This window comes from Castor canadensis, chromosome 1 (assembly GCF_047511655.1).
Source record: "Castor canadensis chromosome 1, mCasCan1.hap1v2, whole genome shotgun sequence".
In the NCBI taxonomy this organism is placed as follows: domain Eukaryota; kingdom Metazoa; phylum Chordata; class Mammalia; order Rodentia; family Castoridae; genus Castor; species Castor canadensis.
Window position 1 is genome coordinate 69,204,983 of NC_133386.1, and position 26,813 is coordinate 69,231,795.

The 26,813-nt window shown below is 33.2% G+C and overlaps 1 long non-coding RNA gene across 1 annotated transcript in view; it reads left to right on the top strand.

Moving 5' to 3' along the window:
• The first annotated feature begins 11,606 nt into the window (after window positions 1-11,606).
• The window catches only part of LOC141420757 (uncharacterized), a 99,685-nt gene continuing 84,478 nt past the window's right edge, over window positions 11,607-26,813 (top strand). The window contains exons 1-2 of the long non-coding RNA XR_012445326.1: window positions 11,607-11,800; window positions 24,765-24,848. This is a non-coding gene — a long non-coding RNA (uncharacterized lncRNA). The remainder of the gene's footprint in view (window positions 11,801-24,764; window positions 24,849-26,813) is intronic.

The following is a 26,813-nucleotide window of genomic DNA, read 5'->3' on the forward strand; positions in this document are numbered from 1 at the left end:
TTATGCTGTAGAAGTAACATTTCATTTTTGCCAACACTAGCAAGTATAATATAAAACCCTCACTTTTTTTTTTAACATTTTAAAGTTATATGGCAATCACAGAGTTTTGCTCAGACTCTGTTAATAGAAATACTTGTGTGATGTGCACAAAGATCATTTCAAAAGTTTTATTCTGCTGCTACAATGAGTTGTTCTTGATTTTGTATTATAAAGTAAGTGACTTCCCACATCCTTCTTTTCTGTTTTAAGAAAATGTGGACAGAACAGACACATAAGAATGCCAGCCCTCTGTTTGTATTTATTTCATTTAATCCATAGCCCTCTATTGATTGGCTATTTATTTGAAGCAATTTTGACAAGAATTGCCATTGTTCTGTGTACTTTTGCCTGAATCATACATTTTTTTGGAATCACTGTTGGATGACTTTTTATTTCTTCTCTAGTTATCAAGATTTTGTTATTTGTGAAGGAAACACTGTCCAAATCAATAGGTATTTTAGTTTTCAGGAAATGAATCACAAGTGCATAAAATAATGGAAGATATAATTTATATGCTAATTTTAATAGCTCAACATTCTATTTTAAATCTTTAAAAATCTGTACTTCATTAAAAAGTTCTTTTAGAAAAAGTTCTAAGAATACTATTGAGAAAAGCATTATCATTACCCTGCTTGTTAATTATACCTTGTACTAAAGGAAAAATATTTACAAATATTTACAATATGTACAAATAAAATATTAACATTGCAAATAATAATAGACTACTAAACTCTTCTTTGACAAATGTGAACAATTCAAAGTTTCCAAGCCAAATTACTGAAACCTTCATCAAAGGTGGTTATATTTTACCTTTTGAACATATTCATTCTGTTTAGACAGAATCTTTCAGTACACATGGTCAAAAACTATTAAAACTACTTAGAAAATTAACTTAAATATTAGAGATTTAGTTAGAATTTATGAGTATGAAAGTATAGAAAAGTTATAATTAACACTTTAATGATTTTCAAGATTCTCATAAGAAAACTCACATTGTTTTATAGTCATATCTAGAATAATATTTTTTTATATTACCATAAGAGAGAATAATACATAAACTATTCAAAATTAGTGATTCTTTTTCTTCTCTCAGCAATGCCTGAGCTATAGGACATAGCTAGTTTAAAAATGAAGTCATGATTTTTAAAACAATCATTATGATTTCAAAAATATATGATATTTGACATTGTACATGAACATTTTTTACATGCACAATTTTTTTACATACATAACTTTTTACATAACTTGTGGATAATGAAAATGATATAAATTCACAGTATTATTAATTATAGTAATGATTTTTATACTATTAATGATGTATTTCATAAATCTTTGCTTTCAGAAGACAGAAAAGCAAAATAATAATACTACTACTTTACTTACTTTCATAGCTTATAAAAATTTGAGACAAATAATGGTAGTTTGATTTTTTTTCTTTATTCTTCCTAGAAATATGACTGAGTAGAAAAATGTCCCTACAGACTCTAAGAAGTCTTCGAAGGTAAGAGGAACAGATAAAAAAAACAGCTTTGCCAAATTGTAGGTATACATCACTTTTGTTGGAGAATAATGAAAAATAGTTGAGATAGTATTCACATTGCTACAATATTTCCACTTAAGTAACATAACAAAATTATAACTTCTGGATCTATAAACCAGGTGTCTTGCTCAAGGTATGGATTTCCAGTCTAGCCTTTGATCTGTTTAGTGAAATAGCAGAGATTTTAATCTGCTGTGTGTTAGACGCTAGAAAAGACCAAGATGGTTTACTGAATTAAATATAAAGGTTGGTGCACAGTAGATCGAAGCAGATTTGCAAAAATTCCATAATCCTGAGATAGAGGGTGCTAGGTAAAGTTAAATAGTTAAAAGTTAGGAAATACAAGAGTGAAAGTAGATCCCTATCATTCACCATTTTTGAAAACTAATTAAAAATAGCTTAGAGAGTTAAAAATGTAATACCTAAAACTACAAAACAGCTAGAAGAAAAAAATGAAAATGCTATACGACATTGAAATAAGTAAGGAGTTTTTGGACAAAATCCCCAAAATACAGAAAGTAAAAGCAAACAGAAATAAGATTATTTTGAAGTAAATGCATCTGCATAAGAAAGAAAGCAATCAACAGAACAAAGAGATACAACCTAGTGAAAGGGAGAAATATTTGAAAACTGTACATCTGACAAAGCATTAATAGAATATATAAGGAGCTCCAAAACCTCAGTAATAAATAAACAAATATAAGCAATTGAAAAATGGGCAACAGGTCTAAATAGACTTTTCTTAAAAGATGATATGTAAACACCTGAGAAGTATAAGAGAAAATGGTCAACATCACTAATCATCAGGGAAATGCAAATCAAAACCAAAATGATATACCACCTCACTCCAGGAAGAATGCCTACTATCAAAAAGATAAAAGATAACTAGTTCTTAGTTAGTATGTGGAGAAAAGGGAGCCCTAGTAACCTTTGGGTTACTAGCTATTGTGGGAGACAATATGGAGATTCCTCACATAAGCAAAAATATAACTCCCATGTGATCTTGCCATCCCACTACTGGGATACAAAAAAAATGGTATCAGTCTGCCAAAGTGACATCCATACTCATGTTTTTAATGCAGCATTATTCAAAATATCCACAAAATGGAAGCAATCTAAATAAGTAAGGGGCAGGGATGAATGGATAGGGAATAATTGATCAATGAGTAACTAACTTATAATTATAGGGGAGTAAGAATCTTTGGTATTCTACTGCACAATAGGGTAGCTCTAGATGATTATAACATAGTATATACTTCAAAAAGCTAGGAAAAATAATTTTGAATGTTTTCACAATAAAGAAACGGTAAGTATTTGGGGAGATAGATATATTTAACTTCATTTAAGCATTACACAATGTGTACTTATGTTGAAACATCACAGGGTACCCCCAAAATATGAACAATTTTTATGTTTTTATGCATCAGTTAAAATGAATTTTAAAATGACCATGCTAGTCTACATAAAACCATTATAAACGAAGGCATAATTCCTTAAAAATTAAAAAGTAAGAAAATAAATTATAATTAATTAAATTTCATATCATAAAATCCTTTAAACTTTCTGCAAATTGGTTGCTCATCTAACAAGCCAAAAATAGGGCATGAAGGAGAGGAAGTTTTATGATATTATTCCTTACTAAATCACGACCTCCTTTTTATGCATATGTTTATTCTTAGCTCTAACATATGGGTGGATTCTTTGAAACGTGAAAATAAAACTATCATTAAAAACAACATGACCTTTACTGTTTTCAATTCACATTTCTTGACTTCCATTACAACTATATATCTATATTCATTACCAATTACCTGGCAATAGAAGTAAGTTGTAGAAATTCAGCTCTTAAAGACAAACCTGTAAAAGATCATTAGATATGGTAGCAAACATATCTAATCTTCCATAGAAGCCAATGAAGTCTTCTTAGAGAAATTACTCCTTTACCAAAATTTGAAGTATTAATAAACCGGGAAAACTGAAAGACATATTTGAGTAGAAACCAAAGAGGGACATATGATTGTTAGGTGCATGCCTACTTGAGCACACATTGTATTTTGAATGTTTATGATGATCTTTCTTCTTCTTCTTTTTTTTTTTTTGTTACTGGGGTTTGAACTAAAGGCCTCACGCTTGCTAGACAAGCACTCACCTCTTGAGCCAATCCATCAGCCCTTGTGACGATCTTTTATTGCACTGTTGTCCTCATCGCACAGGGCTATATATAGCAAGGTGTTTAGTTAAAAAGTTCAAGAAGGATGGGTAAATGAAGGACAGAGGCAAGCAGACCAACATGTTATTCCATAAACAAAAATATTGAACAGTATTACATATCAGGTATTTGAGGGAACTACAAAGATAAGGACTATCACACTAGAAAATGAGAATGCGCTGGCAAGAGTGATGATGGCAACAGCTACAGATGGACAAAATGATTTTTACTTTATTAACTATTCTGCTTGCTTTGCTCCCCTGAGATAATATATCCACTGACTTTTATTTCTTCCAATTACCTGAACAGGACTCTTCATATTACAACATTCAGTACCCAAAAGGCTTACACAGCTCTCATTTATAAGTAAATGTGCAACACATCCCATCATGATAACATTCCAGAATTATAGCATATCTAAGTTTAAGTTATGTCTTCTCCAACTATTATTTTTATGATAGAGAATAAGAATTATTGTTAGTAGTGATAGCCATAGTGATCTGAAAGATGAAAAAAAAGGAAATTGAAATTGTTAGTAACCATAAATTTACCTTAAACTTTTAATGAAAAAAATGATAATAATTTTTCATAGGAACACATTTTACATTTGTGTGTGCTTACCACTATATCTAAGCAAACGATAAAATGTCTTGAGACTGAGAGAAGAAATATTCAGTAACCAAGAAGCAGCATTAGGTCTCCACTTCTGTGTGTTTATTTGAGATTTTTCATAATGCTGTGGCCTCAGAAGTGTTTTTCTTATCAAATTCCCTCTCCTCTTTATCAGCTTCAGAGTCCATGCACTTTGTCATACACATCATCATCCATTATCCATTTTTTTTTTTTTTGCTAGGCCAAGAAAACACTGAAGGATGAAAACACTGTGGACTGACATTGTGAGAGCTAAATAACACTCTGAAGAAGCAGTTGTTTAGGGACTTTATTTCTTCCTGGTGTGTAAATGCCTGCTGCCATGCTGTTTGGTAGATTGATAGAAAGATGAAGAGACTGAGTAGCCTATGTTCCACCAATCTTTTTCAATGGTGACAAAACCCCTAAGGCCCCGGAAAGGACATTTCTAGTTCCTCTTTCTTTCCTTTTTTATATTGCACTTTTTAAATATTAATGAAGAGAAGTGTTGGAAACATACAGTGAAATGCAAAGGTAATAGCCTTAAACTATCACATTTGGCTTAGTGTAGATAGCCTAAAATATTCAGCTTTTGGTAGGCAGAAAACAAAGTGTGGTATTTCTATGAAACATAGTCAGCTGGAGAGGATTTGGTCTAATTGAACAAGAATGCATGTAATAATCATTTGTATTTTCAGGACCTCTGTAGAATAGCACTTGAAATTAAACAAATACGTTCAAATTTACTAACATTTTTAGCCTCATTTACCTAATACTGAATAACGCAAAAACAAAATTCAATAAAGAACAACATAATTCTTAAGCCTATGTCAAGTTTGTTACGAAATATTTTATGAAAATGGAAAGTGAAAGCCTGTGCAACTTTGAAGTTCCCAGGTATTTGATGGTGATGTTTTCTTTGTGCTTCTTAGAGCACTTTGTTTGTTTTTTTTTTTTTTTTTTGCAAAATAGAGCTGGATCTGATCAAGAAAGGTATGGGAGATTTACTTTCTTCTTCAATTTATAATCATATTAAACAGTTCCCTCTTACAGAGTCAGAGGAAAGTGACTGTTTAGTATTTCTTATAGTTCCATAATAGATACTCCCCAGGAAAAAACAAAAAGACAAATCTATAGCAAAAATAGTACAAAAAAATTTCCTTTCAATATCAGGCAAAACACAAAATGCCTAAAATCTGACAGACTCTTAAGTTATTAAAGAGATTTTATGTTATGTAGTTTATATTGCATATCATTTGGATAACACTACACAATTCAAAAGTATATTCAAAGGAACAGCAAATATAATACAACATAACTTTCTGCCTGTTACTTCTGATATTAATATTAGCCAAGGTTTTCTGAGAGAACATTATTTGCTTTTCAAACTAGATAAAGGGAAGATAAATATTAGAATAAAATTTAGCTTTGTAAATAAACCTTTTAATGTTCTAATATCACTGATAAAAGGGTATTTTCTAAAATAATTTTTATGGAATCAACTAATGTCCAGTATACTTTTAAAAACCTATTTCCCACCAAAAGAATAAAACAATAGGGGAATTCAGTTTTAATATTCAGCCTAATGTCTTGGGAAAAATAAGAAATAAATGCATTTAAATAGATTTATAAATTTTGGTTTGGAAACTGGATAGGAAAGTCAGTAATCCATTTGATTCTAGACCTTTCTTTTAAATTAAAGTAATTTTAATAGATACGTAAAACTTATACATATTTATGGAGTACTGTATTATGTCATGACACATGTATACATTATGTAATTTTTAAATCCAGGTAAACATTGCTATCTTCTTCTACATATGTCCTTTCTTCTAGGTTTTTGAAGTACATAATATATTATCATTGTCTGTAGTCTCCCTGTTATGCAATAGCACACCAAAACTTTAAGTTTCTATCTAACTGTAACTTGGTATACACTGGTAAGTCTCTCCTCAATCATCCTTTTCCCTGTTCTCCCCAGTCTCTGGTAAACAGCATTCCACTCTTAATTTCTATGTGATCAACTTTTTTCAATCCCACATTTGAGTGAGAATAGGCAATACTTTTTTCTGTTCCTGTTTCATCTCTCTTAACAAAGTGATCTCTAACTGTATCCATGTTATTGCAAGTAACAGAATCTTACCCTTTTAATAGCAGAATAGTATTCTATTGTGTGTATCACATATACACAGTCCCAAGGTTAGTATAAGATAATAATAATCACTAGAGCAGATATAGACAAAACTGGAAAATAGAAAAAAATAGAGAGAGAATATCAATTCAATAAAAATGATTATTTTTTAAAAAGCAGCCAATAAAGTTGAAAATCTGAAAAAAAGAGAGAGGACTCAAGTTCGTAGATTCAGAAATTAATGTGAAGATGTTAACATATACTACACAGGATTATAAGAGACTTCTTTCATTAATATTATGCCAACAAGTTTGATAATCTAGATGAAATGGACAAATTCGTAGAAATTCAAAACCTACCATGAATAATTCACAAAGAATCAGAAAATTTGAATACATGTATAATTTGTAAGGAGAATTAATTGGCAATAATAATAAAATGTCTGATAAAGAAAAGTCCCAAACCAAATAACTTCTGTGGTGAATTATACCAAATATTTAAAGACCAACTAATGCTGGGTCCTTTCAATATTTTTCAATAAATTGAAGAGAAGTGAGCCATGTATGGTTGTGCAAGCATCTAAGTCCAGCTACTCAGGAGGTGGAGATAGGAGGCTCAAACTCTGAGGCTAATCCAGGGAAAAGTTACTGAGATCCTACTTCATTATTGATCCAGGTGTGGAGGCATATGTCTATAATCCCAGCTTCTCTGGAGCCAGAGGAAGGAGGCTCTCAGTCCAATGCAAGTGTAGGCAAAAGTGCAAGACCCTATCTGACAAACAAACTAAAAGCAAAAGTACTGGGGTCCTGGATCAAGTGGTAGAATGGCTTCCCAGTAAGCAGGAGGCTCTGAGTTCAATTACTAGTACTACAAAAAAGAAAACAAACAAATAAAAAAACTGAAGAAGAAGGAACACTTCCTAACTCTATGAGGTCAGTGCCAAAGTCAGGCAAAGACATTACAGTGAAATTACAAACCAATATCCCTATGAACATTGACACAAAAATCTCAATAAAATTCTAATGTAATAAACTCAGTAGCATGTTAAAATTTGTAATGTCAAGTCATAAATTAATTCTGGGTTGTTAATATTAATTCAGTACTGGGAAGAAATGAATGGAATTTCTCTCTGGAAGAAATTATTGGGTCGAGATGTTCTGGGAACAATTCTGAGGGGACAAATCAAGCTCTATAATACTTTGAGTGTTGCAGGTATTTACAGTTACTCAGGTTGAATTTCTTCCCTATTTCCTGGCAAAGAGATGGAGTGCTTACTTTAGGTCTTTCTGCCTCTGTCTCTCTTTCTCTCTCTCTCTCTTTCTGGAGTTTTCATTAAGGACAAATAAACCAATACATTTACTAGAAATTGGCAATCAGAGACACAGATATTTACACTGGAGCAATCCTTTTATCACTGATTTCTAATTTTATTGAAATTTGGACAAAGAGCATAACCTTTAAAAAGATATCTAAGGATGACTCTTTAAAATATATTGGAATTTTATTTATTGTCTAAACATCATTGATTTTCATGAATATTTAATTTGTTTAGTTAAAAAAAGTTCATTTGCTGTAGACAACTTCTCATTCATTTGACTGCATTTCATATGAAAAAAAGTGAGAAAATGTTCAATCATCATTTGACTTTTGCCAAAGTAAGTTTAAAGGAAAATACTCTATGATGGATCTTAGCAAAACATTTTCCATGATGATTCCTAGATAAAGCAAAACATACTATCTATTAACGTTACTGTTTATGAATTCATTCTTTTTTTTTTCAGTGAGTAGATTGTATCACAATATTACTCACAAATGAGAAAGTACTCTTTGAAAGCCTAGTATGTGTTTGCCATTTGCTAAAATATGGATCTGGAATGTCCTGCCAAACCTGTGTGTTCAAGGCTTAGTCCTCAGCATGGTGCTGCTGGGAAGTGTGAAACTGTAAGAGGTAATGCCTAGTGGGAGGTCTTTGGATCATTGGTGGCATGACCATATAATGGATGGTGGGATCTCAGTGCTTTTCTCTTACACTTTTTTGTTCTGACCCTGAGGTGAGCAGCTTTGCTTCGCCAGGGACTCCCTGACATGATGTACTTCTGCACTGCAGGCCCAAAAACAATGGAGCTGATCAACCACAGAGAGAAGCCTACAAAACTGTGAACAGAACATCTGTTTTTCCCTTTGAAAGTTTTTTACCTCAAGTATTTGTTATACTATCAGGAAGCTGGCTGACCCACTACTTTATTAGATAATGGAGGCTAGATCACAGTGAAACTATTGATACAGGTCTAATTTTTTCAGAATATTCAATTAGCAAAAAAAATCCCATGATTTCTAAAAAATTAAAGTAACACTAGATAATATAATACCTAATAATGCATAGCAATTTCAAGGATGATTTCTACAAGTTATATATGCTTCAGGAATTCAATTAACTATTGAGCATTTAGGCAAATAATTGTGGATTACGTATATGGAAAATTGAGCTTAAAAATGGATAGACTTGATGGGAACATCAGAAGACAGTAATTGGAGAGGAAGATCAAGAGTAATTTATTTTCTAAACTGCTTAAAAATGACATAATTGCTTATCTATCTAGGTGTGTCTATGAAAAGTCTCCTTCCTATATGCTAATTGAATAAAATGAATGGATTACTGAAAATGTTTTCTTTTTATCTAAAATTTGATATGCAGTAAACTTCTTTAAGAGATTACTCTTATCACTGTATTAGTTACTGAGGATCAACAATCTATTAAAATTTGTTTTAATCAAACCAATAATGCTAAGCACACAGCCACTTCTCAAATTATTTTTTAAATCTTTTATCTATTGAAGATGTTAAACTGAATATACTTTGCCATTTATTCTATACCAAGTAAATTTTGTTTAAAATATCCTTAAGGTAAAAAAATAGAGAACAAGAGAATATAGGTTGTGAGACATTAAAATTCAATCATTTGGTTCCTAATGAAAATGATAGGGACTCTCTGTAGTGCAACTAAACTAAGGAAAAAGCATTTAATTTTTTCTATCTTTCATTTAACTTATAATTTTAATGCAGGCCCAGATAAAATTACCACAAAACCACTGTTGGAAATAAAGATAGCTGTAATAGTCAACATTCAAGGTGGAGGAAGAAGTCCAAATTCTAACCTGCAGATGTTTTTTGCTTCTGCTGTGCTGGCAGTCAAGTTGAATGAAAGTGAATGAATTTTCCTTCTTTGAAAGTAACCATTTTTGGTAGGAACATTTGAGAATCTTTCAGTATTGCTCCCCTAAACTCCCCAAAATAGCAAAGCATTGAGAAAACAATAAAAGGAAAATAGTGTAACTTTTGCTTCACTTAAAAAAAAATTACAGTTAGAATTATTGTGATATATTCTTTTGATTTATAGTGGGTTTTGCTCTCTTTAATTGTCTTTCTTGAAAAATAACAATAAAGATTCAGAGAAAAATTAAGATAATAGTACAGAGTTCCCATATATCTTACACGAGGTTGCTGCTATGCTATGGTTTGTACATAGCTATACCCTTGTACACTCATGTTGTAATTTAATTGCTGTTGTGGTAGTGCTTAGAAGTGGGGCCTTTAAGTGGTGATTAAGTCTTTTAGAGAAATGAATGTCTTTATTGAAGAGTGGGCTCATTCTTATGACAGTGGATTCTTATAAACCAGTGTCTTCCTCATGGTTTGTCTTTTCTGTGTGTCCCCTTGTCATTTTGGTCTTCTGCCATGTTATGATCCAGTGTGATGCCCTAACCAAGATCAATTAGATGCTGGCACCATGTTCTAAGACTTCCTAGAATCCAAAACCATGATACAAGATAAACCTACATTCTTTATAAATCACTCAATCTCAAGTAATTTGTTATGGTAACAGAATAAATAAATAAAACATTTTATATTTTACATTAATAAAAAATGTGTCATTTTTTCACATTATGTCAACATTTCATGCAGCCAACATGATTTATCACTGTTGATGTTGGCCTTCATCCCCTGTGAGGTAATATTTGTCAGGCTTTACCACAGTAAAGTTATTAACACCCCCTTCCATACTGTATGCATTGGAAAGAAGTCACTGTGCATGCCAGACGCTTAAGGAGTGGAGAATATTATCATCTTTTTCAAACAGAGTATTTAGACAAATTACTTGGAATCTCTCTACATAGGAGACTTATAGTTTATTTATTCATTCATATGTTTATGGTAGTATAGACTAGATAGTCATGCATTATTCATTCTTTTACTTATAATCCAGTACTATTTCATATTTATCGAATTGTTCTTGCTGTGACCATCAGAGCACTTTCTTTCGGTGGACTCTCTGTCCCTTTATAATACTTCCATTTTGGGGAGGGTTTTCTGATGATTTTCTTAGTTTCGGGCTTTACAAGATGCACTAGACTTGTGTTGTATATTTATCTTGTGGACTCATCTCATGTATTCCTTACTCCTGTTCTAAAGTTAGGTAATTTCTCCAATGGCTACAGATTCCTATTATTGGAGAAGGGTATTAGAAACGAAGGCTTGTGTGCTAGGTGTGCTCACTTCTTCTTGAGTGTCATTAATTTTAGACTATCAGCTGAAAGAACAAAGAAATACATGTGTGAATATTAACCTTCATTTAGCACATATCTGTAAATATTCTGTATGTAACCATCTGCATTTATGTTAAGATAAATATAGATCCATCCTGATATCCCCAACTCTAATTATCACATGTATCATTCTAGTCTATTTCTCTTCCTTCTATGTAAACTCCCAGCATAATTGTTTACTCCATTCTACATGCATAACAATATTAGAATCGTTCACTTTACCTTAGTGAGAAACACATTATCAAATAGAAGACAGTGTTATTGTCCTTTTTGCATTCAGCCATGGATTCTTCTCTGCAGTAGTCTGAACATGTCTCTTCAAAATTCTTATGTTGAAATATGACTAACAATGTGATAGTATTAAGATGTGGGACCTTTAGAATATTGTTGAGTCATTAGGGCAAGGCATTCATAAATGAGAGTAATAAGCTTACAAAAGAGGTTCCAGGGAACTGTTTCTCCTCTTTGCCACATGAAGACACATGCTATCTCTTCTGCTATGTGAAGATACAATGTTTGTACCTTTTGTCCTCCTGCCATGTGAGGATGCAGGGTGAAGGAGCCATCTTGGAAGCACAGTGCAACACTCATTTGCAACACTGAATTTGCTGATGTCTTCTTCTTGGAACTTACCAGACTCCAGAACTGTGAGAAATAAATTTCTATTATTTATAAAGTACCCAGTATATTTTATTTGCTATAGCAGCAAGAATGGACTAAGACACTTTCATTTTTAGTTACTTAGGTCATCATCTTCCTGATCTCCCAAATTCTTTAATGGATTTCTTTCATTCATTTGTAATTAAGTAACTTCTCTAGTCACAGTCTGTACTCCTTTTCTAGAATTTTATGACATCCTAAAGTTTTTCTGCTTATTTTGTGATATATGATAGCCAATTACTTGTTTGTAAAGTTCTGACTGTTGACAAATGCAGAATGTCATGTATCTACCATAATAATACCACAGAGTATAGGTCACTACCTAAAATAAATCCTCCTTATCTTACTTATTCAATACTTCCCCATTAGATTCCAATCTTCTCATTGTTTATATAATTTGATCTTTTCCAGAATGCCATGGAATTGAAATCATACAGTATAAAATATTTTCAGATTATATGTGATTATGTTTATGTCTTTTCATGATTCACTAGTTCAATTCTTTTTAACATTGAGTAATATTCAGTTGTCTGCATGTAGCACACTTACTCATTTGCTGCTGATAGAAAGTCACTGCTTCCAATTTTGGGTAATTTTAAAGAAAACAACTGTAAAAAAAAATACATCATGTACTGGGTTTTGAGTGCACATTAGTGAACATAAATTCCAGATATTGTTTGTGACTTATAAATCCAATCCTTCTTGTATGTATATATGTGTGCAAAATTTCCTGATACATATCTTATATGTATGCTTCTCAGCCTACACAGTACATTCTGTAAATGTTTGAGGATAGAATATTCTACGATGGTCTACTGGGTCAAATTAATTGATTGTCTATTTAGGGTTTTTTTTTGTGTCCTTATTGATTTTTCTGCCTGCTTAATCTATCAGTTACTGAAAGTGAGGTTTTGCAGTCTCTTATATTAAATTTGTCTATTTTTCCTCATGCACTTTGTTGTTTTTCTATTAGCTACATACGTCTTATGGATTAAAATGCTTTTGTGGAAAGTTGAGGCCTTTACCATTTAAAATGTCCTATTTCCTCTGTTTTAATTTTCCTTGATCTAAAGTCTGCTTTGTCTGAAATAAGTATAGCTACTCAACCTTCCTTTGATCAGAATCCAAACGGCATAACTTTATACATTTACTTTGTAACATTTTCATAATCTTTAATTTATATGATATAATATTTATACTTATTTATGGGATTTAGAATTATTGCATACAATGTGTCATGGCCAAGTAAAGGTAAATAGCATTTCTATCTCCTGATACGTTACCATTTCTATGTTTTGGCAATCTTCAAATTCCTCTGTAGTTATTTTGAAATGTATAATTAGTTGTCTTTAGAGTATAGTACTCCTACTATGGTATAGAACATCAGAACTACTTTCCCCAACTGAATTTTGGCACCCAATATCCACCCTCTCTCTATTGCTTCTTCCTATTACCCTTACTAGCTCTAATGACCTCTACTTGTATGAAATCAACTTTTGTAAGTTCCACAAATGAATGAAAACATGTAATATTTTTCTTTATGTATCTGGCTCATTTCACTTAATATAAACCCAAACCAAAGTGAGTTGTTCTCTCATCCCATTGAGAATGGCTCTTATCAAAAAAAACCCAAAATAACACATTCTGGTAAGAAAGTAAATTAGGATAGCCATTATGGAAGATAGTATAGAAGTTCCTTTTTTAAAAAACTGAAAATAGGACTAACATGATCTAGCAATCCCACCACTGGTATATATTGAAAGGAAATATAATCATTACATCAAAGGAGCACCTGCATATCCTTATTTTTTGCAGCACTATTCACAATAGCCTATATGTGGAATCATTGATGGACTAGTGGATTAAAAATTGCATATATACACAGTGGAATATTATACAACCACAAAATGATGAAGTTTTGTCATTTGTGGCAGCATGGAAAGGTCTGCATTCATTTACTTTTATGCTCTCATGTCTTTATATTTAAATTGGGTTTTGTAGACAAGTCTATTAGGTCTTTTTAAAATCTACACTGAAAAGAAAATAACAACAAATTCTGGTGAGGATGTGAGGAAAAATGAACTCTTATTCACTGCTGGTGGGATGTTAACTAGTCCAGTCACTATGGAAATCAATATGTAAAGGTTCATATAAAAATTAAAATTATAACTCCCATATGATTTATACATATTACTTTTGGTTATATTTCCAAAAGAATCAAAATTATCTTACTATAGTGATACCTGTATACCACTGTTTATTGTAGCATGATTCACAATAGCCAAGTTGCAGAAGCAGTCTAGGTGCCTGTCAGTGGATGAATGGATAAAAAAAGGTATTGTATATACACAATGAAGTTTTACTTGCCATTAAAGATGAATGAAATTAAGTAGTTTGCTGAAGAATGGATGGAACTGGAGATCATCATGTTAAGTGAAATAAGAAAGTCCCATAAAGACAAGTAGCATATGTTTTTTCTCATGTTTGGAAGCTAGGTAAATATAAAACTAAAGTTATGAAACAAAAATTGGGTTACTAGGGAGGTGGAAGTGAAAGCAAAAAAGGGGGATGGAGGAAGGGTGATAATCATCGAGGGGTGAAATGATCAAGGTACAATATATGCAAGCCCAGAAATGTCACCTTGAAACCTCTTCTTTTATACAAATAATGTATGCTAATAAAATAAATTTTAAAAATCCACTCTGATAACCTCTTTTTATTGGTTTATTTAGAGCATTCATGTTTAAAGTGATCATGGATATAGCTGGATTAAAATGTAATATATTTACAACTATTTTCTATTTGATGAAATTTTGCGATTGTTCTTTGCCTCTTTTTCCTTCCCCTAAATTTTTGTCTTCTCTGGCTCCTGCCTTCCCTCCTTTTCCTTCCTTCCTTCCTTCCTTCCTTCCTTCTTTCCTTTCTTTCTTTATTGTTCCTTCTCTCTTTCTTTCTTCTTTTCTCCCTCTTCCTTCCTGCCTTCCCTTCCTCCCTCCTTTCTTCCTTCCTTCTTTCTTTCCAGTACTTTGATTTGAACTCAAGATCCTGTGCCTGCTAGGCAGGTGTTCACCACTTGAGCCATGTCCCCAGCCTTTTTTGTGTCACTTATTTTTTCTTTTCTGAGAGGATTCCATGATTTTATCTGGACCAGCCTGGACTATGATTTTTCTGTTTATGCCTCCCAAGTAGCTTGGATTACAGACACATACAACCATGCCCAACTTATTTGTTGCGTTGACGTCTAGCTAACTTCATCTAGGAGTTCACCTTGACTGGCCTCAAACAATGATCCTTCCAATCTCTGCCTCCAGTGTAACTTAGATTACTGGTATAAGCCAGCACACCCACATATTCTCTCCACGTTTAGCCTAATTAATTTGCTTTGTTTAATTATTTTATCACTTAATTATTTTATCCCTAGAATGCAAAATAGATACCCACAACTATTTTATGTCCATGTTAGAAGAATAGCATACTTTTTACTTGATAGTGCAAGCACCTTAGTTGCTGAGTATACTTTCGGGATCTGCGTTTTGGTGTCTATCATTAATTTTGGACAATGTTGAGTCACTATTATTTCTACCAATATTTCTATTGGTCTAGTCTGTCTTCTTTTTCTGATTTAGGTACCTATATGCTATATCTTCTATAATTGTTCAATTATTCTTAAATAATCTCTCTTGAGTCTTTTTCTTATGAGTTTTTATAGACAGATAAAAACCTTATTTGTTCCTTGTCTTTTCTATACTTCTCTTGAGCCTAACAAAAACATTCTTCATTTTTACATTATGCTTTCATTAGATAACATTCCCTTCTAATTATCAATTCCTATCTGTCTGTTTATATTAATGTGTTCTTACATATCATCTTTCTTTTTCTATAGGATTTCTTAGCTTATTAGTCATAGTTATTTTCAGTTCTCAGTCTGCCACTTGCTTATGCATTTTGTATGTGAGTCTGGTTGTGGTGCTAGCTTTGTCTACTCAGACTGTGTTTTTACTTGACTTTTACAATGCTTGTAATTTTTTTTGTAAGTCAGCCATAATGTACGGGTTAAAGATAGATAAATTAATCTTTAGTGTGAATTAATCCTTAGTGTGAATTAATTTTTAGTGTCAATATTGCTAGTTGCTGGACTGTGTTTAATGTTTGTTGTAGGTTTGGGCTCCAGAAGCCTCTGTTGCCTATATTAACTTTGTTTTTAATCTCGCCTGTTGTTTTTAGGGTTCTTTAAGATCTCTTCCTTAAATATAAGCTGGGCTTGCAGTTCTTTCCATTTTATTTCAGAGGTAAAACACTACAGCCCTGTGAATGTGGAGGTAGGGTAATGGAAAACGGAAACATTCTGTAATCTTATTTGTATCTTAATCTTTCAGTGCGAGCAGGTCACTGAGCTGTCATATTCACTAGTGTTTCTTAATCCATCCCCTCCCACCATTCCTATTTAGGTGAGTCAGAAAGGTTGGAGTTAAATGGAGAGAGAAAAATGCCTTTTGCCCTGTGTGGAATGAGGTTGTAATAAAGTCTTTTATCTTGGAATGTAGGCCTTTTCATGGAAAACATTCACAATAGTCACTTTTTTTTTCCCTGCCAGATTTGGGAGTTGAGACTTTTCTTGGTACCTTACCATGAGACATTTGCTGTGTTCCTCAAGTTGTGCTCACTCACACACATGGATTGTTCTCTATGACTGACCCCAGTTGTTTCTTGCTCTACTACTAGTCACAGTCGACCTCCAGCAACTTGTCAAAATTATTCTTTAAGTGTTTGCTTCATTCTATGTCTCTCATTGCTGGTAAGCAGATCTTGGCTATTATACACCTACCTTTCCAAGTTTGCAATCTGAGCCATTTGAGTCCAACAAGATTGTTAATTTTCAGTCTGCTCAGATTTTCTCTTGCTGTAAGAATAGAAGTGATAACTTTTAGGTTCCCTAGATGTTGGAGCTGAAATTGAAAATTCTTGCTTCAGTTTCGATTGATTTTCTTTTGGATATACCGTATCAGAGAAATCTATGATGTGACACCATGTGGGTGCAGGGCCAAGTGTTTGTTAATGAAACAAACTGAGTTATTAGTGATTTTCTTGGGCAATGGTTGGTCATGCAAAGGAAGATGGGCTTAAATGGTGTGAATCTTTCCAGAAGTTATTTTTTAAATTGTAACAAGTGCTGAGTTCTGGAATAATGGACCTCTGGTCTCTACTACTAAGACTGAGGCAGAAGAATGGTTTGAGCCAAGAAGATCAAGCCCAGGCTTGGCAATAAAATAAGATCTGCCTCATAAAAAATATGCTCAGAACTTGGTTTATTCAAAAGGCAATGACTAATGCAGTTCTAAATAAATAAGTTAGAATTTATAATTCTAACTAAACAATCCCTATTACATTTGTTGTTTAGCATTTTGTTACCAGGAAACTGAATGAGCAATTCTTGTCTTCCTACAGCAGTTATTAGCTTTTTCTATATCAAATCTACCAGGATTTTGTTTATGCTTTTATTACAGCACTCAAATCAATCTATGATAATTATCTTCATGTTTTTCTCCCAAATGAGAATAAGTTCTTTGAAGGGATGTATCAGATGTACAATTTACTTTTATACTTTCAGCACTTAACATATTTCCCAGGCCAATATAAGTACTCAAGTAAAGTTTCTTAATTGATTGAATGAATAAATTAATAAGTGGAAAATATTTTCTATGTCATCTTACTGTAACTGATTGTATGAAAAAATTTAATGCAAAATTCTATTATATTCATAATGTTTTGTTTTGTTTTATCTAAAAGTAGCCTACTGAAATATCAGTTTGAATATTACAGTTTCTTAATCTCATTACCTGAGCTATGTGCAAAACACAGTCTTCAAAAACAAAAAATCTGTGCTATCAAATAGCTGATTAAATTTTGGAATGCTAGGAACATTTATTTGTTGGTGTTATTACTATTGTGACTTGCTTGACATTTAACATTTGTTTTCAGTATGTAACTGCTAAATAAATTTGTCCTTGGGTTTGTGCAGGAAAGTACAATAATACTATTTAAGCACTTTCTAATTTTATTGAAAAAAAATTCTTCACTTCTCTGCAAAGATACTATAGAGGAAATGATGTTGACAGACCAAGGACTAGTACCAAAAGCAAAGATTGTACAGCTTAGTGGGTCTAAAGAGGGGGTCTACTCGTTACCTTTTGCCACAGAACAGTACATTAAGAAATAAGATATTGTTCATATCTTAAAAAGGCAGTTTTACCTTCAGTGATAGATTTCGTAAAAAAGTTTATAATGTTTGCTGTTAAAACCATAATGCCAATTTGCAAATACAAAATGGTTATCATAGCAATAAGAATTTTCTAATGAATGTATATTTAAACATTATCATTTTTGGTTTGTTTATTCACTTAGGTTTTTTTAAATCTATTTTCACTGATACATAAAAACATAAAAATTATGCAAGTTATGAGAGTATCAGGTAACGAAATCAGGTTAAACATATCTATCCCCTCAAGCATCATTCCTTTGTGATGGAAATACTTAAAGCGCTTTCTTCCAGCCTTTTGAAATTTTCAGTACATTATTTATATTCAGGTATATCAGATCTTCTTTTATCTAACTGTAAGGTAATACCCATTCATCAATTATTTCCCCATCTCTCCCTCCTGTTGCTACTGTCCACAGCCTCTGGTAATCACGGTTGTACTCTCAACTTCTTTGGGATTGACTATTTTTAGATTCCACATATAAGTGAGATCAGGTGGTACTAATCTTTCAGTATCTAGCTAGGCCATTTCACTTAATGGTTTCTAGTTCCATCCGTATTTCATGAAAGGCACAGTTTCATGTTTTTATGATTTAGTTTTATTTTATCAGATTGATGTACTGTATTTTGTTTATCCATTTGCTAGCTGATGGGACATTTCAGTTTTTTCCACTTTTTAGCTATTGTAAATACTTAAGTATTGTAAATACTTAACAATAGCATTAGTTAAGTATTATTGTGTATTACAACAAAAGAAGTATATTAGTTTTCTAGGGTTGCCGTAATGCACAAACAAAAAACTGATGGGTTAAAACAATGTAAATTCATTCCCTTATACTTACATTATCTAACATTTGCATTGGAGATATAGGTATGGCTATGGCCTCTGTGAAGGTTCTAAGAATGATCCTTTCTTGCCTCTTCTAGTATTTGGCAACCCTTTATATTTCTTGGCCTGTAAATGCATCATTACATGGTATTTTCTGTTTCTGTGTGCAAAAGAATAACAATATATTTTGAAAACATGCAAGATAATAATCAGTTTAACAAGTATTTGTTGTTCCTTATTCTAAGCAAGGTATCTTGTTGGAATCCCTGAACGGGAGAGTCATGAAAAGTTTTCAGTTTTTGTAGAAGATCCTGAGATAATTTTCATTGATGCCTATCTCCTGTATTTATACTGCTGAGTAGTCTCTTCCCACATGGTCTAGAATAAAATAATAGAGTATGGTAGAAGTAATGCTATTATTACATTTAAGATCAGGTTATAAAATACATCACGGTTTTGATCATAACTAACTTTCTCTCTCTTGCCCTCTCTCTCTTCTTCTCTCTCTCTCTTTTTCTCTCTTTCTCTCTCCTCCCCCCCTCTTTCTTTCCCTCTCACTTTCTCTCTTCCTTGGCAGTTTGTCAAAGTGAGACTATTCACCCTATTCTAAGTCTATAGTGCCCACAGATTTAGGATTCCAGCTAACAACCAATAAAGAAGTGAGACTTGACAAGAGTAATATGAGTATACTTAGGAGTATATTTTCCAAAGCAGGTGCAAACTTTAAGTTAGTAGTGTATTTATTCATTTTCCATTGAATAATGAAATACTTGAGACTGATTAGACTGTAATGAGAATACAGTTTGTGTACTGACTGGCCAGGATGCATAAGCCCCAAGGATTTAGCCTTTGGGGAGGGCCTAATGGTAGGTTGCATTGTGGCAGGAGTATGTGTGTAAGGAAAAAATCAAATGGAGAGATAGGAAGCCTAAAAGCAGGGATGAGCCAAACATGCTCTTTTATAAACACTAGCTCTCATGAATACTAACTCAGGGACCTATGACAGACAGCTCCTTGAATACTTCTGAAGTTATCACCCCAGTGATTAATGATCATGGACAAATCCCCATTTGTTAAAGATCCCAATGCCTCCCAACATTTGTATACTGGGGATCAAGCTTCCAACACACAAATACATGGAAGGCACACTGAAGTCATATATAGGTTATGGCAAGTAGAGCACTGAGTAGCAGGTCAACTGAAATCTCATGAGAGACATGAGGCAGGACAACCCCACTAATCTACTCCAGTATACCTGAACCCTAAAAACCAAGTCAGATAGTAAATATTGCTTTAGGCTGCTAAACTTCAAGATAGTTTGGTATATAGCCATAAGTAAATTATACAGTTTTCATATTAAAGGGAAGGGAGTTTTAAATGTGTACTACATTCAAACTTAACAAGATAACTATCAATGGCAGCATAAATACTAAGTTCTAAATGGACGACATGTAAAATAACTTTAAAGGAAAGAAATATGATGTTCAGCTCTACTGGTAGGGAAGGCTTTGCAGAGGAGAAAGAATTGTACCAGGTATGATTTGCATAGATCTTCTGAAAATGTGTGCATAAATCAATACACAGCAGATAGATAAGATTTTTATATATGCCTTGTGGAAACCAGTTTCATTACTTTATTGTTGATGCACAGTAATCTATGCAATTTTTCATGAATTCCCTCAGGTAATTAGTTTCCTGGAATATTGCTGGGTGGCATATTCAACTCTTGCTAGTTTGCAGTACTGTTGGAAATATGTGAATTATAGGACACATAGTTGTGTTAGAAAGTTATACTAAGAAGTTTCATTCACAGAAAATAAATAACATGTATAAGCCAACACAGAGCATATAGATTGTATACAGATACTGAAAGCTATTCAGGAGCTATCATCAGCATAACCTCTTCTCTTAATGCTTTCTTCGCTCTCCTGCAGGGATATGGGGCACTTTAGGGCTAAATGTTCCTGGAAATTTGTGGAATGTTATTGTCCATGTAGAATGTTGGAAGAGGCTGAAATTTATTGTTTAGCATTTCTTGAATGTAATTGTCACCGTTTTTCACAAATTGAGTTAATGCGGGTCCTGCCTCACAAATAACACCAGCCTGTGTTTTCTCCCAGGCCTGGAAAAGTCAGTTCAGTTGTAAAGGGTGTACTCTGCTTGTTTTATACCCAAGCCATGACGTTCCTGTGAGCAGGAAAGTCATTAAGAATTTTCATCTTTCTGCATGGTTCAGAAAGAAGACAGGGTTTGAGACAGGTAGAATGCAGTATTAATACCTTTAGTTGGCAATAGTCATCTCCTTTCTGTTCATCCCAAAGCTTGATTTCTGCTCCAATTAGATTCTTCATCCTCTGTTCTTCATGTCTTGGTGCAGTTCTATCAGACTTGTAGTAAAAGATTATGACAACGTATTGGGCTTGTAAGTAAAATCCATAATGCTTTAAAAACTTATGTTAGAAAGAATCTATGGGAAGATTCCAGGATTTATTCCCTGTATGCATGGGTTTCTCTAAACTGTAATTTATAGTAGTTGAAAAGTATATTGCCAATGAGATGGAAGATGTAATTAACAGGGGGACCTAATGTAAATATTTTGAACAAATTCTACAAAACATGGGAAATATACTTTATAAATAATAAAAATGATTTTTTCAATATATGAAATTGTTCAGTTTTGAAGGTGCATGTGTGAACAAATCATGAATATAGTGGTCTATCCTCTCCGATGCTCAGTTCATTGACTTAGTCTGTATGGCACTTGGCTTTAAGATGGAGAGAGTGAGGATGAGAAAGGGGGAAGTTGGAAAGGGAGAGAGGGTGCCTCAGATCACATGCAAGCAAAAGAATGTTGATGGGAAGATTTGATAATCTTTTAAAATAGGCATCCTATTAGCTAGTACACTATTCCACAAACTCAGTTGCGTTAGAAATCACAGAAGTAATTTAATAAATGCTCTCTTGCTTTCATAGTCATCATGTTCTTTATTGGCACTTGTTAAGAATTAATCAGTCCCATCAGTGTTGAGGAAAGAAAAAACACTGAGGTGCATTTGACATTCAGAAAAATCCTTTAGATTCTAGAGTTCTTCCACTCTCAACATATAAAAGGCAGAGGCACAAGCAGCATCTTGTTACAATTAGTAAGGGTTGCTCTTCTGCGTTCTTTTTTAGGCTTCATGCCCAGGCACTTAAAACCTTTAATCCCACTTTTGCATTCTGTGATAGATGGCATTTCAGTGCCACCACTCGGGGAATTTCCCGGGAAAGAGTCACCTAGCAAAGGGAAAAATGAGCTAATTGATCACAGTAGCATAAAAATTTCTGTTTAGAAAAATGACTGGTTGCTTTCTGCATGTTTCTAGTGGCTGTCTTGAACTTGAGTAAGGGCTTTGTGGCTGGAGCTTGTCATCTTGGCTCTTGGCCACAGTGTTCATTACCTCTATTAAACCATCCTGTATCCATCCTGGGAAATACTAATGCCCGAGCTTCTTTGTGTGCCTTTATTTGTCTGCAAAGCAGCACTCAGTAAAGAATAATTTATAGGGGATAGAGAGAAAATTCCTCCTACATCCTTCAAAAAATGAAATTAGCATACTGTGGGAGAGAAAAACATGATACTGTTCTAGTATGTATACTTGACAATTGGTCTTGTTGTAACAATAATCTAGAAGTGCTTGGGTGTGCCCTCCACTTTCCATTTTTAATTTCCTTGTTTTTCATCTGTATAATTCCTTTACCACAAATTCCTCTTTTCCTGTTACCCATCTTCTGTCTTCCAGTGAGATAATATTTTTTTCTTAAGATTGCATTTTTTTCTTTCATTTTAACAGGACTATGTCAAGAAACAAGCTCCAGAATAATTTAACTTAATGTTACAATCCAAAGAGAGACATCCTAGATTAAAAGCTCTACTTTTCAAACATTGAAGAATTTCTTCCAGGTCAATTGTGACATTCACAGTGATAGCTTCTGTTTATATATTCTTATCAAATTCTACGCAATTATAGTGACTAAATTAGGCATCCCATGTGCAAAAACACAGTCTTCATTTTTTAATGTCATGTCAACAAGAAAGGCCAAATGATATTTTAGATAACTGAAATGTCTTATTTAATTGAGATTGGGATATATGACACAAAATTTACCCTACTAGAAGCACATATGTATCAAAGAGATTGGTTGAAGCCCTTTGTACATTATATTTTACATACGTTTGGATTGAGGTCTATATACACCTTTGATTTGCTTTGACATGCAAATAATTAAATAATTTTTAAAAGTTAAATACATTTTCTGTGCAATCTATTTTAGTTGACCTTAATATGGAAGAAGATGTGTATTTTGGGGGTTCATATTTGATAACCTTCCCCAAAGTTTCTAAAAATCTGTGAAACTTCTGCTTAATAGTTGTATTATAATAATGTTAGTTGCTACTAAATATAAAGTATGTTTTATATTTGTCCTTTAGATTCTATCTTTTAGTGAGCTAGAACCAGTTTTTGAATATTTCTTCTGCAGCTTTTTATGGACAATGGATAAATATGAGAAGTAAATGATCAATAGTTGCATGCAGTTCTATTTCCATCTGTTTATTTTCCTTAGAAAAGCAAGATAAATTTATTGGCCACAGTGTATGTAATCTGTTAAACACAAAGAGGACTTGTAGAATAATTGTTTCTTTTTGTTCAGCCTTCCTGCTTCAGGATCTATAACCTCTTTATGGGTGATGAGCTGATAATTTCAAGCTTCTGTTTTTAGCTCTTCTCTTTCAGCTCCTTCAATAATTCATAATGTAAACCAAAGTCTGGATAGTTGAGTCGACAAGGATTCGAAAGTGTGTGCCTGTATCATGGACATTTCTTTGCTCTGTAGCATGTACATATTTCCCTATGAGAAATTGGATGGACTGCTAGCTTTATGTGCTTCTGAAGCCTGGCATTGTGGGCTTCTTTTGTACATAATAACTGCAGGTGCTTTCTGGCACAGAAACGATCCTGTGATCTGATAGCTGTTTTTCACATTCTGTGATCGTGGCTAGTTCACAGAATACAACAAAGGTGGAAGATTGTTGTCTTCCCCTGGGTTGCCTAAAGTTACAGTGCTGATCTTCTGACCCTTAATTTCAGCAAGTTTGATTGCTCAAGGAACCCTAGTGTGCACATTTGGAGCTGGTGTGGCATTTTGCCGTTCGGCTGATTGTTGATATCCTCACATCCTCACAGTTTTTGGAAGAAGGAAAATAGAACGTTTTCTGTAATCACCTTGCATTTTTAAATAGTTAAGCATAACCACTGTCACAAATAAATTACTTAGGTTCATTTGGGGGAATAGTTTAGGTCAATGATTCATTTAGGCAAATGATTTGGTGTGGTTAGACTGTCACTATGTTTTCTCCTCATGAAATAGAGCACTTCCCACCCCTAGGCGAGAGGGTCACAAAAGATGCAGTCAGTCTTTGTTGGAATGAAGCCAGAACATGAATTTGGATTTTTTCAAAAATGAAATTATTTTAATAAGGAATTTTTAAATAAGTAATGGAATGTGGAATTAAATGTCGCTAATCTTGCTTCATTACTAATCTTGTACCACATTAACATGAATTGGTTTTACTAAGTATTTTAATTGTTTCCCCTTCTGATTTTCATTTCCTCACTCATCATCAGCATCTCTCATCATCCAGAGTTTAAAATATTCTCTGTCCTTGTTCATCCCATGGAAATTGATCTGGAATTTAAACTATGAATTAGTTTCTCCATAATAACCAGACCTGATTCTACTTGCAAATCATTTAATTAAGACCTGTGTTAATTTTTGCCTCACTAGATGCTACCTTATTCTCATTTCCTGCTTTGTTTTTCAAAAGGTGAGTTGGTTGATGGAGTTAAATGCCGTTTCACCACTAGAGGGAAACACTAATCTGCTATGAGCAACGCAGTGTCTCCAAACGGTAAACATCCTCTTGCAACTGCGGGTCCTGTAGTTTGTTTTGTGTATATCTTTTCCCTCTGAATATTGACACCATTATAATGAGGAATCAGCAAAGGGTATGTATTGATCAAAATATTTAGTGAAGATAATTTTTATTGAATAATTTGGGACCTATTCCTTGCTGTAGCAAATTTATTTTTTAAGTGAGTAAATATCCCCAAGTCACTAAGGACATGTTTCTCCAATGCAAACATTCCTTTGCACACTAATGCTGAAAAGAAATGTTCTTTAAATGTTGATGTACTATACTCACAAGAAACATATTGAGTGAGTAAACAAGCTTTTACAGGATGTTACTTCATCATTACAGGCAAAAAAAAAATCTCTCTTGCATCAGATTCTGTTTACATCCTTTTAAAAGCATTTTACAGATTGTTCTCATTATTCTTCAGGCCCACCCATACTTTATTGAATTTATGATTTAAAAAAATTATCTGTGTTTATTATTTATACTTAGAAGTAACTAATATGGCCCCAAGCATTGTAACAATAGTCCTTGAGCGATAATGCAACTTGATTTCCTTTTCTCATAGCTTCATGAAAATTTGAAGGATGATTTTTGGGAAATTGAGGCTAGTATTAAAAGCTGAGGCTGTTGATATCAATACCCTTGGTTGATACAAGGAACCTAGAAAAAACACACAGGTGATTCTCTGTCGCTGAATGATGAAGAGATTTCAGCATTCAGGGAATCTCTGGACATCTAAGCATTATAAGTGATATTCCTAAATGTGCTAAATATGTTTTCAATGAATGGTGCAAAACATTTTGTTTTACTTTGTTTTTAATGTAAAGAAACAATGCAAGATGCTTATACAATTTTTATTAGGCTCAGATGGCTTCTGTTAGCAATGTATTTAGAAAAACATGTTATCTAAAAGATAACTCTTTGGAACACAGAGTACACTAGGTATCATTGTTTCATCTGTTCTGTGTTTTGTCATTTCCACTTCTCAGGCAAATCGAACTTCTCCTTTGATATGGTTACAAAAGAGCTTTCTTTATGTTAGAAATTATCCTCACGTTTTTGTCTACCATTAAATCAGTGCAGGCATTGGCAGCTATCCATATTGTACATGAACACAATGTGGTCAGGTTCTCCCTTAGTAATGGTGTGATAGCCACCAGACGAAGAGGGAATGAAGCAATGATGGAACTTGTAGTGCTGGAAACTTGCTTACCAGTGGTACCCTTCTATTTGCTGTAGAAGACTTGATAATCATAAATAAAATGTGCAGTTTGGTTTCAGCTTGTTTCAATTCAATTTCTCTTGCTTGTGACTGAAAGATTCCCAAATAATAATCTTGGTAAGAAGTTAACATCCACTGAGAAACTATGCTGCTGACAGACAAAGGAAAATTCCAAGACAGACAGCTATCTTTCTTGTTTAAAAAATAGAATACAGATTTCTTTTGAAAAATATTATGAGTACACTAAATATACAGCTGAAGTTTTCCCAGCTATGCAGATACTAATTTCAAGATGCTGAATCTAGAAAGGGAAGGGAATGAGAATTTATTCAGAAAGACAAACAAGTACATCACAGTTAAGTTTGGTCTCTTCAGAAATTCTTTCACCTCTTCCCACCACTCCTATAACCTCTTACACTTTAATACTGAAAATGAAACATGGATCACAGAGCACTATATTAGGAAAGACATTGACCCACTTACATGTCCTTTCCTTAATTCAATCATTATTTTTGTAGTCCTTACTGTGTGGTAGGATCTACTCTAGCAAATAGGAATATAAAGAAATCTTGATACCTAAAAGAGGAGTTTAAGAGTTATCCAGGTGACAAATTGTATGAGAAACCCTCTAGGTGTGTATTTAACTTAATAACAAGACCATAATTGGTGACCAAACTATGGAGCAAGGATGAACATTAAGTTAGGCTTCATCAGGTCCACTACAAATTTAATTT